General features: G+C 41.3%; 1 protein-coding gene across 4 annotated transcripts in view; it reads left to right on the top strand.

The window, feature by feature from the left end:
- PDK1 (pyruvate dehydrogenase kinase 1) overlaps window positions 1-18,452 on the top strand; it is a 115,811-nt gene that overhangs the window by 83,843 nt on the left and 13,516 nt on the right. For 2 of the 4 annotated variants that reach the window (XR_008500953.2, XR_008500949.1), the window contains one exon: window positions 2,977-3,093. The exons of the other annotated variants lie outside the window; for them this stretch is intronic. The gene's annotated coding sequence lies outside the window, so the exon portion shown is untranslated. The remainder of the gene's footprint in view (window positions 1-2,976; window positions 3,094-18,452) is intronic. 4 annotated transcript variants of the gene reach the window in all.

An 18,452-nucleotide genomic window follows, 5' to 3' on the forward strand; every position in this document is an offset into this window, starting at 1 on the left:
ACAAGGAGTTGGGCTGCTGCAACATAAAATCAGCCAGCACCTCTGTCTGTAGTGTTTCAGGACTGACTAGGATAACATAATAGTTAAATAGTTCAGGCTCTAAAAACATATGCCTGGGGCTTAAATCCTGGCTCTGATGGTCATTAGTTGTGTGGCTTGGGCCTTTTTTTTAACCTCCTCTGTGCCTTAGTTTCCTGTGTGTAACATGGGAATGGTAATAGTGCCTACTTTACAGGGTGGTTGTGAGGATTAAATAAAATGAAACACACAGAGTATAGAGTGCCTAGCACATTTCAAGTACTCAATAAATGAGAGTTGTGATTACTATTAGTCCTTGTGGAAAATGTTTGCCTATATGGATAATAAGCACAGTTTAAAGTGAAAAGCAAACTCTTCAATGAATGGGTTAGCTCTGAGCCGCAGGATAAATACAACTTGAACTTGAGAAGATCTCACAGCCAAAGGAGCAATGGCTTCCTTTTCCAATGTGAAGGACTGCTTTCAAATCATCTGGAAAATGCAAATGAGAATTTTAATAACTGTTCATCTTATTCCATACTTATTACACATAAGGAGTGTGATGTCAGTCAGTATAATACTAGCTTTAGCCTCACAGAGCCCAGGTTTACATCCTAACTTTACTATTTGCTGTATGACCCTAAACAAATTACTTAACTTCTTTATGCCTTTGGTTTTCTTATCTGTAAAATACAGATAACATTACTATGACAGTACTAATACTAATACCCAGTACATAGGCTTGTTGTGAGGATTACATTCGGTGGTGTGCTGGAACTAGCTCATACCATGGGCAGACTCAATGGTTAAATTTTCAGGATTTTATAAGCCAATTTTTAAACACTGGGCATCTTGAAATTAGCTGTGATGAGAGTATTTACACTACAGAAATCAGCAAAAACTACATATCATGCCCTTTCCCCCAGAAATCCATTTACCAGCACTGCACTGATGACATTGGATAAACATTTAAAAGGCTTAGCAATGTACACGGCATGAAATAGGCTTTTTTTTTTTTTTTTTTTTGAGATAGAGTCTCATTCTGTGGCCCAGGCTGGAATGCAGTGGCACAATCTCAGCTCACTGTAACCTCTGCCTCCCGGGTTCAAGCGGATCTCCTGGAGTAGTTGGAACTACAGGCGCTTGCCACCACGCCCGGCTAATTTCTGTATTTTTAGTAGAGACAGGGTTTCACCATTTTGGCCAGGGTGGTCTTGAACTCCTGACCTCAAGTGATCCACCCGCCTTGGCCTCCTAAAGTGCTGGGATTACAGGCGTAAGCCACTGTGCCTGGCCTAAAACTGTTGCTTTATTGTGCTCTTAATACGTGTTTACATCTATTTGAGGCACTGTATAACGCCACTACTGAAAGAGGATGGTTGTGCCTATGGTGCTCCAAGAGAAAACGACTTAGACTGTGTCTAGAGGACAGGACAAGTAACGTGCTGTCATCATAGCCATTGAGACTGGAGCAGTGGTCACTGCAACCTTCTCCATCTCTGTTAGACTATTTTATTCATCTTTATTTCCCCTAGATTCAGCACAGTACCTGGCAGAAAGGATGTTTGTTGGATACATGATTGACTAAATCAGCTTGATCATGCAGTAATAAGATAATGTATATGACTGGTCAGATGTCACACCAAAAACCTGATTTTTAAAAACATTTCACTGACTGGTTGATTGAGTCAGGCTACTATGGGTAAACTTAGCCAAAATACTCATTTCTATATTTTCTTCTCTTTATAAACATGTACCTTTAACAATGAAGCAAATAACACCTTTTAAAATACTAAATAAGATAGCATAATTGCACGGTATGCACTGCCCCAACTGGATTATTATAATTTACTGAAGGGTTTGCTGTGGATAGATAATAATATGCAAAATAGATAAAGACACAACAGAAAAAATGACTTCTTATGTATGTCTGTTGAAGAGTGATTTTCATACAAAAGGAGTTTAAATTAGATGACAACTTAATTAACATATTTGCTATTTTTGTTTTGTTTCAATTTTTTGGCGTTGTTTCATCTGAGAGAAGGACGCTAGAAATGAAAAGAAAAAGGAAATGGTGCTCTGTGGTGGAATATTTATGTTACTCTTCGCAAACAAAAATCCCCTTTTTTTCTTTCTAATTTGATAGCCTCATAGAGGCACCAAGTAATCTGTTTGGAACTGTTTGGATGATACTCAAGAAAAGGAGAATGTTGAATTATGGGAATCTTTAAATAAACACATCAAAGGCAAAAAAAAGCAGTCAACTTGATGCAGTTGCTTCAGGTAGAGTTTAGACTGGAGGGATGAATTTTGTTAGCCTGCCTGTGATTTTTAGTAATTACAATATAGCTCGTTTCAGTGCTCCTCACACTAGCATGCATAAAAATTCCCTAAAGAGCTCATTAAAATGTTGATTCTTAGGCTCTGTCCCGAGAGATTTTGCTTCAAGTCAGAGAGACCCAAACCTTGCATTTCCTTTTTTTTTTTTTTTTTTTTTTTGAGATGGAGTTTTGCTCATGTTACCCAGGCTGGAGTGCAATGGCGGGATCTCAGCTCACTATAACCTCTGCCTCCCAGGTTCAAGCAATTCTTCTGCCTCAGCCTCCCAAGTAGCTGGGATTACAGGCATGTGCCACCACGTCTGGCTGATTTTGTATTTTTAGTAGAGATGGGGTTTCACCATGTTGGTCAGGCTGGTCTTAAACTCCTGACCTCAGGTGATCCACCCGCCTTGACCTCCCAAAGTGTTGGGATTACAGGAGTGAACCACCATGCCTAGCCTAACGTGTTCCCAGGTGATGCTGATGCTGCTGGTACATGGATCACACTTTGAGTAGCACAATTTAGAGGCCAATAAGGAGCATACTGCCATAGCCCATGAAGGAGGACGGTGATTTCCAAACACGGATGAGCTTTAGAATCAGCACCTAATGCGTTTTTTTATGTGCTTATTTACAGAATCTAGATATAAGCCCACATCAGACTTGCTAAATCAGAGTCTCAGGAGGGGGCCCAGAGAATATGATGGATCGGATACACTGTGAAGTTGAGGGACCCTTGTGGTGATCACTCTTGGTAAGCCAGCTTCTTGGTCAGAACAGATGGGACTTTGAGGCTGCCACATTGAGGAGCATATGCTGAAAAGAGAGAAGCTGTAAAAATCAAGTAAGAAACTGCTCAAAAAATAATGGAGGCATGTCAAAAGGACACAGGAGGCAACTTATGGCCAAAATAGTGCTAATTCAAGGACTAAAATAAACAATGATAGCATTTCATTATAGCCCTCAGAAAAAAGTTAAATATCCATGAGTCCATACTGACGTAAATAAATAATTGAATGAATGAGTAAAAAATAAATAAAGGAAAAGGACAATTCATCCTTAAAAAAGAATTCCAATTAATACATGTAAAAGGAATGCGGAAACTGGAAACTCACTATGAAGTAAGCTCTACCGTAATAATTGTTGCAGGCAAGATCCATTGATGGATGCTAAAATTAGTAGGTAAAAATTTGGTGAGAAACAGAATAGTTGCAGAGTTTCAAAGTCTTTACCACAAGATATTTGTTAGTTTCTAAGGGAAATACCATAACTTCACAACAAAGAAACGCAGCAGACACTACCTTTACCAAGAATCAAGGAGAATATCACCAATAATAAGACATATTCTCATGTACCCACTGACGTGATGCACCAAGAAGGAAGGTCACACCACTTTGTAATATTCGTGCCAGAAATGTTTTATTTTGATCTAATCATGAGAAAATGCCAGGCAAAACTAAATTGAGGTACTGAACAATAACCTTCAAAAATTTCAACGTCGTGAATGACAAAGAAAAATTTAGAAACTGTCATGGATTGAAGAAGACTAAGAAGAAATGAAAACCGCATGCAACATGGGATGCTGACTTGGATTCTGGACCAGAAAAAGGATATTAGTAGGAAACCTGATAAAATTTAAATAAGGTCCACAATTTAGTTAACAGTATTGTAACAGTGTTAATTTCCAGGTTTTGCTAATTGTCCTATGGTTAGATGGCAAGATGTTCACCTTAAGGGAACGTCAGTGAAAGATATATATTAGTAACTCTCTCTTAGTTTTGCATCTTTTCTGTAAGTTTAAGATTATCTCAAAACAGAAAAATTTTAAATGTTGAATAGAGGAGAGAGGTTCCAAGATGGACGAATAGGAACAGCTCCAGTCTGCAGCTCCCAGCGTGAGCAATGCAGAAGACGGGTGATTTCCGCATTTCCAACTGAGGTACTGGGTTCATCTCACTGGGGCTTGTCAGACAGAGGGTGCAGCCCACAGAGCAGGGCGGGGCATCGCCTCACCTGGGAAGCACAAGGGGTTGGGGAATTCACTTTCCTAGCAAACGGAAGCCATGACAGATGGTACCTGGAAAATCGGGACACTCCCATCTTAATACTACGCTTTTCCAACGGCCTTAGCAAACAGCGCACCAGGAGATTATATCCCGTGCCTGGCTCGGAGGGTCCCATGCCCATGGAGCCTCTCTCACTGCTAGCACAGCAGTCTGAGATTGAACTACAAGGCCACAGCAAGGCTGGGGGAGGGGCGTCTGCCATTGCTGAGGCTTGAGTAGTTAAACAAAGCTGCCGGGAAGCTTGAACTGGGGGAAGCCCACCACAGCTCAAGAAGGCCTGCCTGCCTCTGTAGACTCCACCTCTGGGGGCAGGGCATAGCTGAACAAAAGGCAGCAGAAACTTCTACAGACCTAAACGTCCCTGTCTGACAGCTTTGAAGAGAGTAGTGGTTCTCCCAGCATGGAGTTTGAGACCTGAGAATGGACAGACTGCCTCCTCAAGTGGGTCCCTGACCCCCAAGTAGCCTAACTGGGACACACCTCCCAGTAGGGGCCGACTGACACCTCATACAGCCAGGTGCCCCTCTGAGACGTAGCTTCCAGAGGAAGGATCAGGCAGCAACATCTGCCATTCCACAATATTTGCTGTTCTGCAGCTTCTGCTGGTGATACCCAGGCAAACAGGGTCTGGAGTGGACCTCCAGCAAACTCTTAACAGACCTGCAGCTGAGGGTCCTGACTGTTAGAAGGAAAACTAACAGAAAGGACATCCACACCAAAACCCCGTCTGTACATCACCATCAACAAAGACTAAAGGTAGATAAAACCAAAAAGATGGGGAGAAACCAGAGCAGAAACGCTGAAAATTCTAAAAATCAGAGTGCCTCTTCTCTTCCAAAGGAACACAGCTCCTCGCCAGCAATGGAACAAAGCTGGATGGAGAATGACTTTGACGAGTTGAGAGAAGGCTTCAGATGATCAGTAATAACAAACTTCTCCGAGCTAAAGGAGGATGTTCGAACCCATCGCAAAGAAGCTAAAAACCTTGAAAAAAACTTAGACAAATGGCTAACTAGAATAAAGAGCGTAGAGAAGTCCTTAAATGACCTGATGGAGCTGGAAACCATGGCACGAGAACTACGTGATGCATGCACAAGCTTCAGTAGCTGATTTGATTAAGTGGAAGAAAGGGTATCAGTGATTGAAGATCAAATGAATGAAATGAAGTGAGAACAGAAGTTTAGAGAACAAAGAGTAAAAAGAAATGAACAAAGCCTCCAAGAAATATGGGACTATGTGAAAAGACCAAATCTACGTCTGATTGGTGTACCTGAAAGTGACGGGGAGAATGGAACCAAGCTGGAAAACACTTTTCAGAATATTATCCAGGAGAACTTATACAACCTAGTGTGGCAGGCCAACATTCAAATTCAGGAAATACAGAGAATGCCACAAAGATACTCCTCGAGAAGAGCAACTTCAAGACGCATCATTGTCAGATTCACCAAAGTTGAAATGAAGGAAAAAATGTTAAGGGAAGCCAGAGAGAAAGGTCAGGTTACCCACAAAGGGAAGCCCATCAGACTAACAGCAGATCTCTCGGCAGAAACTCTACAAGCCAGAAGAGAGTGGGGGCCAATATTCAACATTCTTAAAGAAAAGATTTGTTAACCCAGAATTTCATATCCAGCCAAATTAAGCTTCATAAGTGAAGGAGAAATAAAATCCTTTACAGACAAACAAATGCTGAGAGATTTTGTCACCACCAGACCTGCCTTACAAGAGCTCCTGAAGGAAGCACTAAACATGGAAAGGAACAACTGGTACCAGCCACTGCAAAAACATGCCAACTTGTAAAGACCATCAATGCTAGCAAGAAACTGCATCAACTAACGAGCAAAATAACCAGCTAACATCATAATGACAGGATCAAATTCACACATAACGATATTAACCTTAAATGTAAATGGGCTAAATGCCCCAATTAAAAGACACAGACTGGCAAATTGGATAAAGAGTCAAGATCCATTAGTGTGCTATATTCAGGAGACCTATCTCATGTGCAGACACACATAGGCTCAAAATAAAGGGATGGAGGAAGATCTACCAAGCAAATGGAAAACAAAAAAAAGCAGGAGTTGCAATCCTAGTCTCTGATAAAACAGACTTTAAACTGACAAAGATTAAAAGAGACAAAGAAGGCCATTACATAATGGTAAAGGGGTCAATTCAACAAGAAGAGCTAACTATCCGAAATAAATATGCACCCAATACAGGAGCACCCAGATTCATAAAGCAAGTCCTTAGAGACCTACAAAGAGACTTAGACTCTCACACAATAAGAATGGGAGACTTTAACACCCCACTGTCAACATTAGACAGATCAACGAGACAGAAAGTTAACAAGGATATCCAGGAATTGAATTCAGCTCTGCACCAAGTAGACCTAATAAACATCTACAGAACTCTCCACCCCAAGTCAACAGAATGTACATTCTTCTCAGCACCATATCACACTTATTCCAAAATTGACCACATAGTTGGAAGTAAAGCACTCCTCAGCAAATGTAAAAGAACAGAAATTATAACAAACTGTCTCTCAGACCACAGTGCAATCAAACTAGAACTCAGGATTAAGAAACTCACTCAAAACTGCTCAACTACGTGGAAACTGAACAACCTGCTCCTGAATGACTACTGGGTACATAACGAAATGAAGGCAGAAATAAAGATGTTCTTTGAAACCAATGAGAGCAAAGACACAACATATCAGAATCTCTGGGACACATTTAAAGCAGTGTGTAGAGGGAAATTTATAGCACTAAATGTCCACAAGAGAAAGCAGGAAAGATTTAAAATTGACACCCTAACATCATAATTAAAAGAACTAGAGAAGCAAGAGCAAACACATTCAAAAGCTAGCAGAAGGCAAGAAATAACTAAAATCAGAGCAGAACTGAAGAGAGAGAGACACAAAAATCCCTTCAAAAAAATCAATGAATCCAGGAGCTGGTTTTTTGAAAAGATCAACAAAATTGATAGACTGCTAGGAAGACTAATAAAGAAGAAAAGAGAGAAGAATCAAATAGATGCAATAAAAAATGATAAAGGGGATATCACCACCGATCCCACAGAAATGCAAACTATCATCAGAGAATACTATAAATACCTCTACGCAAATAAACTAGTAAATCTAGAAGCAATAGATAAATTCCTGGACACATACACCCTCCCAAGACTAAACCAGGAAGAAGTTGAATCTCTGAATAGACCAATAACAGGTTCTGAAATTGAGGCAATAATTAATAGCCTACCAACCAAAAAAAGTCCAGGACCAGACGGATTCACAGCCGAATTCTACCAGAGGTACAAAGAGGAGCTGGTACCATTCCTTCTGAAACTATTCCAATCAATAGAAAAAGAGGGAATCCTCCCTAATTCATTTTATGAGGCCAACATCATCCTGATATCAAAGCCTGGCAGAGACACAACAAAAAAAGAGAATTTTAGACCAATATCCCTGATGAACATCGATGCAAAAATCCTCAGTAAAATACTGGCAAACCGAATCCAGCAGCATATCAAAAAGCTTATCCACCATGACCAAGTTGGCTTCATCCCTGGGATGCAAGGCTGGTTCAACATACACAAATCAATTAAAGTAATCCATCATATAAACAGAACCAAAGACAAAAACCACATGACTATCTCAATAGATGCAGAAAAGGGCTTTGACAAAATTCAACAGCCCTTCATGCTAAAAACTCTCAACAAACTAGGAATTGATAGGATGTATCTCAAAATAATAAGAGCTATTTATGACAAACCCACAGCCAATATCATACTGAATGGGCAAAAACTGGAAGCATTCCCTTTGAAAACTGGCACAAGACAGGGATGCCCTCTCTCACCACCCCTATTCAACATAGTGTTGGAGTTCTGGCCAGGGCAATCAGGCAGGAGAAAGAAATAAAGGGTATTCAATTAGGAAAAGAGGAAGTCAAATTGTCCCTGTTTGCAGATGATATGACTGTATCTTTAGAAAACCTCATCGTCTCAGCCCAAAATCTCCTTAAGCTGATAAGCAAATTCAGCAAAGTCTCAAGATACAAAATCAAGTGCAAAAATCACAAGCATTCCTATACACCAATAACAGACAAACAGAGAGCCAAATCATGAGTGAACTCCCATTCACAACTGCTTCAAAGAGAATAAAATACCTAGGAATCCAACTTACAAGGGATCTGAAGGACCTCATCAAGGAGAACTACAAACCACTGCTCAATGAAATAAAAGAGCACACAAACAAATGGAAGAACATTCCATGCTCATGGATAGGAAGAATCAATATCGTGAAAATGGCCATACTGCCCAAGGTAATTTATAGATTCAATGCCATCCCCATCAAGCTACCAATGACTTTCTTCACAGAATTGGAAAAAACTACTTTAAAGTTCATATGGAACCAAAAAAGAGCCTGCATTGCCAAGTCAATCCTAAGCCAAAAGAACAAAGCTGGAGGCATCATGCTACCTGACTTCAAACTATACTACAAGGCTACGGTAACCAAAACAGCATGGTACTGGTACCAAAACAAAGATATAGACCAATGGAACAGAACAGAGCCCTCGGAAATAATACCAGACATCTACAACCATCTGATCTTTCACAAACCTGACAAAAACAAGGAATAGGGAAAGGATTCCCTATTTAATAAATGGTGCTGGGAAAACTGGCTAGCCATATGTAGAAAGCTGAAACTGGATCTCTTCCTTACACCTAATACAAAAATTAATTCGCCAGGCGCAGTGGCTCATGCCTATAATCCCAGCACTTTGGGAGGCTGAGGTGCGTGGATCGCCTGAGGTAAGGAGTTTGAGACCAGCTTGGCCAACATGGTGAAACTCCATCTCTACTAAAAATACAAATGTCAGCCAGGCATCGTTGTGGGCACCTGTAATCCCACTACTTGGGAGGCTAAGTAACGAGAATTGCTTGAACCTGGGAAGTGGAGGTTGCAGTAAGCTAAGATCGTGCTACTGCACTCCTGCCTAGGCAACAAGAGCAAGACTCTATCTCAAAAAAAAAATTAATTCAAGATGGATTAAAGACTTAAATGTTAGACCTAAAACCAAAAAAACCCTAGAAGAAAATTTAGGCAACACCATTCAGGCCATAGGCATGGGCAAGGACTTCATGACTAAAACACCAAAAGCAATGGCAATAAAAGCCAAAATTGACAAATGGGGTCTAATTAAACTAAAGAGCTTCTGCACAGCAAAAGAAACTACCATCAGAGTGAACAGGCAACCTACAGAATGGGAGAAAATTTTTACAATCTACCCATCTGACAAAGGGCTAATACCCAGAATCGCAAAGAATTTAAACAAATTTACAAGAAAAAAACAACCCCATCAAAAAGTGGGCAAAGGATATGAACAGACACTTCTCAAAAGAAGACATCTTTGCAGCCAATAGACACATGAAAAAATGCTCATCACTGGCCATTGGAGAAATGCAAATCAAAACCACAATGAGATACCATCTCACACCAGTTAGAATGGCAATCATTAAAAAGTCAGGAAACAACAGGTGCTGGAGAGGATGTGGAGAAATAGGAACGCTTTTACACTGTTGGTGGGACTGTAAACTAGTTCAACCATTGTGGAAGACAGTGTGGTGATTCCTCAAGGATCTAGAACTAGAAATACCATTTGACCCAGTCATCCCATTACTGGGCATATACCCAAAGGATTATAAATCTTGCTGCTATAATGACACATGCACACGTATGTTTGTTGCAGCACTATTCACAATAGCAAAGACTTGGAACCAACCCAAATGTCCATCAATGATAGACTGGAGTAAGAAAATGTGACACGTAGAATACTATACAGCCATAAAAAAGGTTGAGTTTATGTCCTTTGTAGGGACATGGATGAAGCTAGAAACCATCATTCTGAGCAAACTATTGCAAGGACAGAAAACCAAACACCGCATGTTCTCACTCATAGGTGGGACTTGAACAATGAGAACACTTGGACACAGGGTGGGGAACATCACACGCCGGTGCCTGTCATGGGGGTGGGGGGCTGGGGGAAGGGATAGCATTAGGAGATATACCTAATGTAAATGACGAGTTAACGAGTGCAGCACACCAACATGGCACATGTACACATATGTAACAAACCTGCGTGTTGTGCACATGTACCCTAGAACTTAAAGTATAATAACAAAAAAAATTTTTTTAATGTCAGTGCACTCTGCCTCATGGAAATTCCAGTTGCTTAAGCAAGTCTATGGCCTCCCTACCTGGCTATGGATAAGCTGCAAGGACGGTTTCACCTGAGAGGTTACCTAATAGTGGGCAGAGAAGGCAATACAAGCACGAAAGCCTATGAGCTGCAGGGGATTGGGATTTTGTCAGCTATACTCAGTACTGCCTTGTCATCCCCTTTCCCCAAGCCACTACCCCATAGATGGACAAAAATAAGCATGGGAGTCTTCAAAGTCTCCACAGTCAGAATATCCTGGATTTTGGATGGTAAGGGGAACTTCCGTAGCTCCTGACCCACCTTTTGGAGCTCCTCTGCTATCCAGCCTGCAGCCCTACCCACGTGGTGGTTGGAGTCAGCAGGCTTCTGCAGCCTGGCAAAGCCCTTCTCCCATTTTGTGGTCTGGATGAGGCCCATGGCCTCTGCTTTAAGGTGATCATCTGTCCTGAGGACCAGCTTTAAAACTATTTCTTTAGAGAGCATTTTATTGAATACAAACTCCTTAGGCAGCATTGTTCACATTTCCCAGTGTTGAACAAATCGTGGTTTTCAGTCACACATTCATCATTCCAGGTCTTGCTGATTGACTTCCAGTGACCCCTCTTAGGAACCTTTTGCTAATCTCACTAATAGAAAGAGCTCATTCCACCCCTTTGGTTATTTCACATTCACATGGCCAGGCTTACATTTTATTTAACTTTCTTTTCACGTAAGAAGGTGAAAAAGTGCTAACCCGCATTTTCTAAGCTCTTGGATCATTTCTTGGGCATTCTGGAAGCAGAATGGTGGTGAAACGGGAGAGTTCCCTTTCCCTGATGTTTGACAGGGGTGTGGCTTGTCTGTTTGGTCACCATCCCTTCAACCCCTTACGGGATGGGGAGCAGGCAGCTGGACAAGTGCAGGAGCCCAAGTGGGCGTGTGTTACAGTGTGCCCTTTTAGCCTTGCTGTCCACAGACGGCTTGAGTGTTGGCCAGCTCAGTGGACCCTCTGCCTTTCTGTAAGGGCAGAGTGCCAGTGTGACAGCTTTCTGTATCCCAAACCCTTGTCCAGCATCCTGGGAGAAGCGGGTCACACATGAACTTGAAGGATGAATGCAGGGGTTTTATTGTGGTAAAGGTGGCTCTCAGTGGGATGGATGGGGAACCGGAAGTGGGGATGGAGTGGGAAGATGATCTTAACCCGGAGTGTGGCCATCCAGCAGCCAAACTCCTCTCTGACCACCCCTAGCTGAACTCCTCTCAGCATTCAGGCGCTCCTTCTCTTCTCTCTTTCTCTGCCACGTTGTTCTGCTGTTCATCTGCTTGTCTCCTCATCTGCTCATCTGCTCCTGGAGCTTGGGGTTCAGGGTTTATGTGGGTACAGGATATGGGGGTGTGGTGGCAGGCCAAAAGGCTACTTTTTGGGCACGAAAATAGGAATGCCTGTTCCCACTTAGGGCTGTAGGTCTCCAGGCTTAAGGGTGGGGCTTTTGCCAGGGAACCACCCTCTTCTACCCAATGTTTCCCTGTCTCTTGTCCGTATTAGTGGGAACTAGCAGAAGCTACAGAGAGAGATTAAATTGGGTTTGGTTTCTGGTTGTGACGTTTATTAATAATCTGACCTCGCATAAGTCTTTTTAGGCTTTTGAGTCTCAATGTCCCTGACTACAAAAAGACATGAATAATACATGTAATCTTGGATTACATAAAATAATGTCTCTGTAGCATTAGAAAATAAATCTCTCATTTATCAGATGTAATAAAAATGATCTAAAACTCACCCAGCCTTAGTGAAGAAGGGAATGTACAAGTAAAAGGAGTCTTGCACAGAGCGGAAGCTGCCTCTACACCCACATGTACTTTATTTGGCTAGGATTGGCCTTTCTTTGGACTGAAAAGGAAAGGAACTAAACCAAGAGCCAGGTCTCATTAAGACTAAATTTAATTATGTCCTGTTTAGATATTAAATGATAAACTTCCTTTTGTTGCTAACTTGTTTTTACTAAGACTGTCTTTAAATTTCTCCTGGGTAACCTTTAACCTTAGCTGACTGGAAGTCATTAATTATATTTTTGGTAAGAAATGCAGTGGAGCACATAAGGTTTATGTCTAAATAGTTCTTAGTTGTAAATTATATCACCCATGTTGTGGGGGTGTTGGGTTTTTGTTTGCATATTTTTATTCATTTTTCCGTACTCTTTATATACATTGAAAAGCTCCAAGTGAAGAAAAAAAACATTGAATCTGTTTTCCTCCCAGCAGCTATTGATTTTTAGAGTAAAGAGGTGACTTTAGCTTGTTTTTGACTCAAATCTAGCATGAAGCTTGGTTTCTTCGAAGACACAAACACTTTAAACATGAGAGATATTCAGTGAAGATGAGTCATCTTTCCCTGGATCTTTATAGTTTGTCCTCCGTAAACATCACCTTATTTGTATATGAAGCTTTATTATCTGCACTAAATTCACTACAGATTGTTTCCATTTTTCTGTCTTTAAGACCTGACATTATCCTCAAGTGCAATTAGGTAGCTTTATTTTAGAACAGTGGTTTCAGAATCTCTAAGTATTTTTTTACACTAAAATGATTTACTGAGCCTCCATATGATAGTGGCGGAATCCCACATTATGAAAATACAGAGCAATAAGCTACTATACATTCAACATTGTTTTTAGCTGTAAACCCTTGTTATCTTATAGGAGCCTGATTGATGTGGTAGTGAGGTGTGGGGTGGGGGACACATTCTGCAGTCCTATGATTAAGTCTCAGCTTGTGGTGAGCCTGTGCCCCTGGGCCGTGACCTTTACAAGTGCTTCTCAGGTCTCCCCCATGCTCCTCACTTAGAGGAGCCTAGAAGATTGGAGTTGAGTATTTTTATTCCCCAGGTTGACTAGGCTCTGGCAAAACCCAATTAGGTTAGGCCCTGGTAAAATAGTTTCCCTGGAAGGCAAGCTTTTGTTAAAGAGAACAAAGCCTCTAGTATATTGCAAAATAGTTCCCCCGTGAGGCTGTATGTGATGGCTCATGCCTGCAATCCCAGCACTTTGGGAGGCTGAGGTAGGAGGATCACTTCTTGAGGCCAGGAGTTCAAGACCAGCCTTATTGGGCAACATGGCAAAATCCTGTCTTTACCAAAAATACAAAAATAGTCTCATAACCTGGCCTCAAAATAAGTAAATAAATAAAAATTAAAAGATAAAATTTTTAAAAAGTAGTTCCTCCACCCAGAGGAGGGGAAGTTTTTCTCTGACCTTCACCTGAGAGTTTGATGAGACTCATGGAGGTAAGACTCAAGAGAAGTGTGGGGGCCCTCCTAAGACTGGGTTCACCCAGAGTTTTTAACTCCCAAGCTCATTCACATTGAGGCTCCAGCAATTTGTCAATTACAGTTTGTGTTCCTACTGGTATTGTCTCCAGTGCTGGCCTTTTATTCCTGGGCTTCTGTTCTTGGTAAGTTGTGATTCTCTACATCCTCCTGTCTTTCAAATTTTCTGGGAGGTGGTTTGCCCTGTGACCTCAATTCTCTGATGGATCTAAGAAGAATTGTTTTGTTTTGTTATTTATTTTTATTATTTATTATTATTGTTAAATGGAGATGAGGTCTCACTGTGTTGCCTAGGCTGATCTTAAACTCCTGGGCTCAAGTGACCTCCACACCTTAGCCTCCCAAAGTGCTGAATTACAGGCATGAGCCACCGTGTCTGGTCAGAAGAATTGTTGATTTTTGGTTTGTTCAGCTTGTTTCTTGTTGTGAGGATGAGAATGATGACTTCCAAGCTCTTTTCATATTGAACCAGAAACCAGAAGTGTCTCGATACTGCTTTTAAATGAATTTGGATGGTAATACTTATAAGAGCATCTGCTTGTATTTTTTAACTTGTGGTTTTTATTATGTGCAGATTGTATTATTTAATATTAATTTACAGATAAAATCTGATACACTTATGGACTCATAGATTTCTTACAATTACTGAAGGAGTTAAGAGCATGACACCCCAAAATATCTTGCTCCGGCATATTGACTATTTTGAGTTAAAGGCACTTGAACAATAGCAGGTGCAAGAAGATCACTCTGACCTTTCTTCAGTTTCTTAAAAGCAGGAGATGAAATTCCCATGTGAAAGATGTCCTCCCTATGCCAGAAGGAAAGCATTATTCTTACCTTCAAGGATAAGAAGTTGAGGCTGAAGGAAATTTGTAGAGTCTTAGCCCATTCTGAGTTGCTATAAAGGAATGCCTGAAGCTGGGTAATTTATAAAGAAAGAGGTTTATTTGGCTCTTGATTCTGCAGACTGTACAAGAAACATGATGCCAGCATCTTCTTCTGGTGAGGCAGAGGAAGCAAGAGAGAAGAGCAAAGTGCCTGGCTTCTTCTAACAGCCAGCTCTTGTGGATACTAATCGAATGAGAACTAACTCACACAACCCCACCACCTCCCAGGGAGGGCATTAATCTATTTATAAGAGACCCACCCCTGTGACAAAAACACCTCCCATTAGGCTCTACCTCTAACACTGGAGATCAAATTTCAACATGAGATTTGGTGAAAACAAACTATGTTGCAGGAAGTCAGGGAACCTAAATGGAGGGACCGGCTGGAGCCATGGCAGAGGAACATAAATTGTGAAGATTTCATGGACATTTATCACTTCCCTAATAATTCTCTTATAATTTCTTATGCCTGTCTTACTTTAATCTCTTAATCCTTTTATCTTCGTAAGCTGAGGATGTACGTCACCTCAGGATCACTGTGATGATTGTGTTAACTGTACAAATTGATTGTAAAACATGTGTGTTTGAACAATATGAAATCAGTGCACCTTGAAAAAGAACAGAATAACAGCGATTTTTAGGGAACAAGGGAAGACAACCATAAGGTCTGACTGCCTGCGGGGTTGGGCAAAAAAAGCCATATTTTTCTTCTTGCAGAGAGTCTATAAATGGATGTGCAAGTAGGAGAGATATTGCTAAATTCTTTTCCTAGCAAGGAATATTAAGACCCTAGGAAAAGAATTGCATTCCTGGGGGAGGTCTATAAATGGCTGCTCTGAGAGTGTCTGTCTTATGCGGTTGAGATAAGGACTGAAATATGCCCTGGTCTCCTGCAGTACCCTCAGGCTTATTAGGGTGGGGAAAAAACCGCTTCCCGGTAAATTTGAGGTCAGACTGGTTCTCTGCTCTGGAACCCTGTTTTCTGTTGTTTAAGATGTTTATCAAGACAATACATGCACAGCTGAACATAGACCCTTATCAGGAGTTTTTGATTTCGCCCTTTTTCTTGTGATCTTTGCTTTGCCCTTTGCCTTATGATCTTTATTGGCCTCAGAAGCATGTGATCTTTGTGACCTACTCCCTGTTCATATGCCTCCTCCCCTTTTGAAGTCCTTAATAAAAACCTGCTGTTTTTGTGGCTCAGGTGGGCATCACAGTCCTACCACTATGTGATGTCACCCCTCAGTGGCCCAGCTGTAAAATTCCTCTCTTTGTACTCTTTCTCTTTACTTCTCAGACTGCCAACACTTAGGGAAAATATTACATTGAAATATTGGGGGTGGGTTCCCCCAATAAAACCACATCCAAACTATAGCACAGAACTAATTTCACTAACCCTTATCTTCCTGGCCATTTCACCCAAGTAACTACCCTAGCCCATGCCCCTTTGCTTTCTCACATTTTCATAATTTACTACTCTTTGTTCCATTCAGTATATAAGTGTTCAACCCTAACTGCATCTTCAGGCCTTCATTTTCTTATGAGGGCTCCTGTGCAACATAAAACATGGATTAAATAAATTTGTATGCTTTTCTTCTGTTGATCTGTCTTATGTCAATTTAATTCTCAGCACCCCACAACCGAAAAAATCTCTAAGAGGGTAGAGGTAAAATTTTGCCTCCCCTACATTACCCCACATGCTAGGGGAACCAATATTTAAAGTACACTAAAAGCTCATAATTTTGAATCAATTGTGAGGAAAGCATCCATTCAGTAAATTCTGAAAAGAGATGACCTCAACATGAATACAATTCTATTAGTTTCAAACAGGGCAGTGTGGGGTACTTTAACAGGCTCTCCTGGCTCCAAACGTCTCATTCCCCAAGCCCTGCCTGACTGTCTAAAATATCTATGTAATCAATCCCTTTGGAATAAGTTATTGAAGGCTTTTTGTTAAGGAGCAACTCCTTTTCTGGGAAGGGAACACTTTCAAACCACACATGTTTTAGCTGGATTTGACCAGCTGAATCATTAGATTTGGTGAATCTAATGATCTAAGTTGCCATCTAGCAGGAACATGAAGGAATGAGATACAGAGGACGTTCTGATGCTGCATGGGGGTTCTGCTAATTGGGGAGTCTGGTAACCAGCTTAGGCAACCAGAGAAAATAGAGAAAGGTGCGGGGTGAGAGCAACAGAGGGACTGACCCCGGGCCCAGGGTTCCATGGATCAGAGATTCCAGGATTGCTTACTAATGTCTGAACAGATTAAAGGGGATGGTTTGTAATTAACATGTCAGTGTATCGATCTAAGTAAAATTGCTTCCTCTCTTTTTTTTTTTTTGGAGATGGAGCCTTGCTTTATCACCCAGGCTAGAGGGCAGTGGCATTATCTCGGCTCACTGCAACCTCTGCCTCCCGGGTTCAAGCAGTTCTCTGGCCTCAGCCTCCCTAGTAGCTGGGACTACAGGTGCACTCCACCACACCCCACTAATTTTTTTGTATTTTAGCAAAGACAAGGTTTCACCATGTTGCCCAGGCTGGTCTCACACTCCTGAGCTCAGGCGATCCACCTGCCTCAGCCTCCCAAAGTGCTAAGATTACAGGTGTGAGCCACAGTGCCTGGCCAAATTGCTTTCCCTTATTTTGCTTGTCTCTGAATGGTAATTGTGACCTCCTTAATCATATTGTTCTTTTAATAGGCTAACATCTCCCTTGAAATTTTATTTACACTGCTCATATGTGACAGCCTCAAGGACACTTCTGCTTGGTGGGGGCAGCCCTGGTTGAAGCAGGTCCTCAACTTCAAATCTGTGGACACTTTGGGTTTCCTGTGGATTCCTGCTCCAGCCTCTCTTTGTCCAGGCACTTTCTTCAGTTCTCTTTTGTTCCCTTCCCTGCAGGTGTGCAGGGTCTCTGCCCTGTTGCTCTAAATAAGCCCCAAGCCAAAGTTGCAGCTCTGGACTTACCTGTCTGGCAAGGGAAGAAGGACAAGAATAAATATTCTTTGCTTTCATGAGCTCTGTAGATGGTAGTGATATTAATAAGCTTGATAATGGTATACAAAAAAAGACAAAAATGAGATTCATACTGATGTTGGGGAGTTGGTATGGGTATGATGATGATGTGACCCTACAAGATGAGGGAACTACAAGGTGAGGAAGTGAAATTGATGTTTCATCAGGAATGTTCCTCCATTCTGATCAGCAGCTAGGGCTGGGGCTTATGGTTTTCAGTTGAATGTAGCTGTGCTTACAGTAGGCTCTACCCTCTCCCGGTAGACCTCCAGGCAGAGGGGTGCAGGAGCTGTCTTGTGAGAGCTGACTGTTATAGTTTAGGAATTTTGCAATCTGGTGGTCAAACACAGCCATTTTTCAAGCTTAAATTATATGCCATTATTGTATAAATTATACAAAAATTATATATTGAAAACAAAGGTAATAAATACTCAGAAGCCATCAATTCCTAATTGTCTTACTACAGTTTGCTGCTGTTCTTGAGGTTATTTGGTTCCTGTCTGGGGGAAATACCACATAATCATGTACTGCTGCACGTCCTTCCCCACTCCACATTCAGTGACATCAGCCATGAAATCAGCTGCGGTTGGAGTTTTTACACCATGAAATTACAAATATTGAAAG

This window comes from Pongo pygmaeus, chromosome 11, assembly GCF_028885625.2.
Source record: "Pongo pygmaeus isolate AG05252 chromosome 11, NHGRI_mPonPyg2-v2.0_pri, whole genome shotgun sequence".
NCBI lineage: Eukaryota > Metazoa > Chordata > Mammalia > Primates > Hominidae > Pongo > Pongo pygmaeus.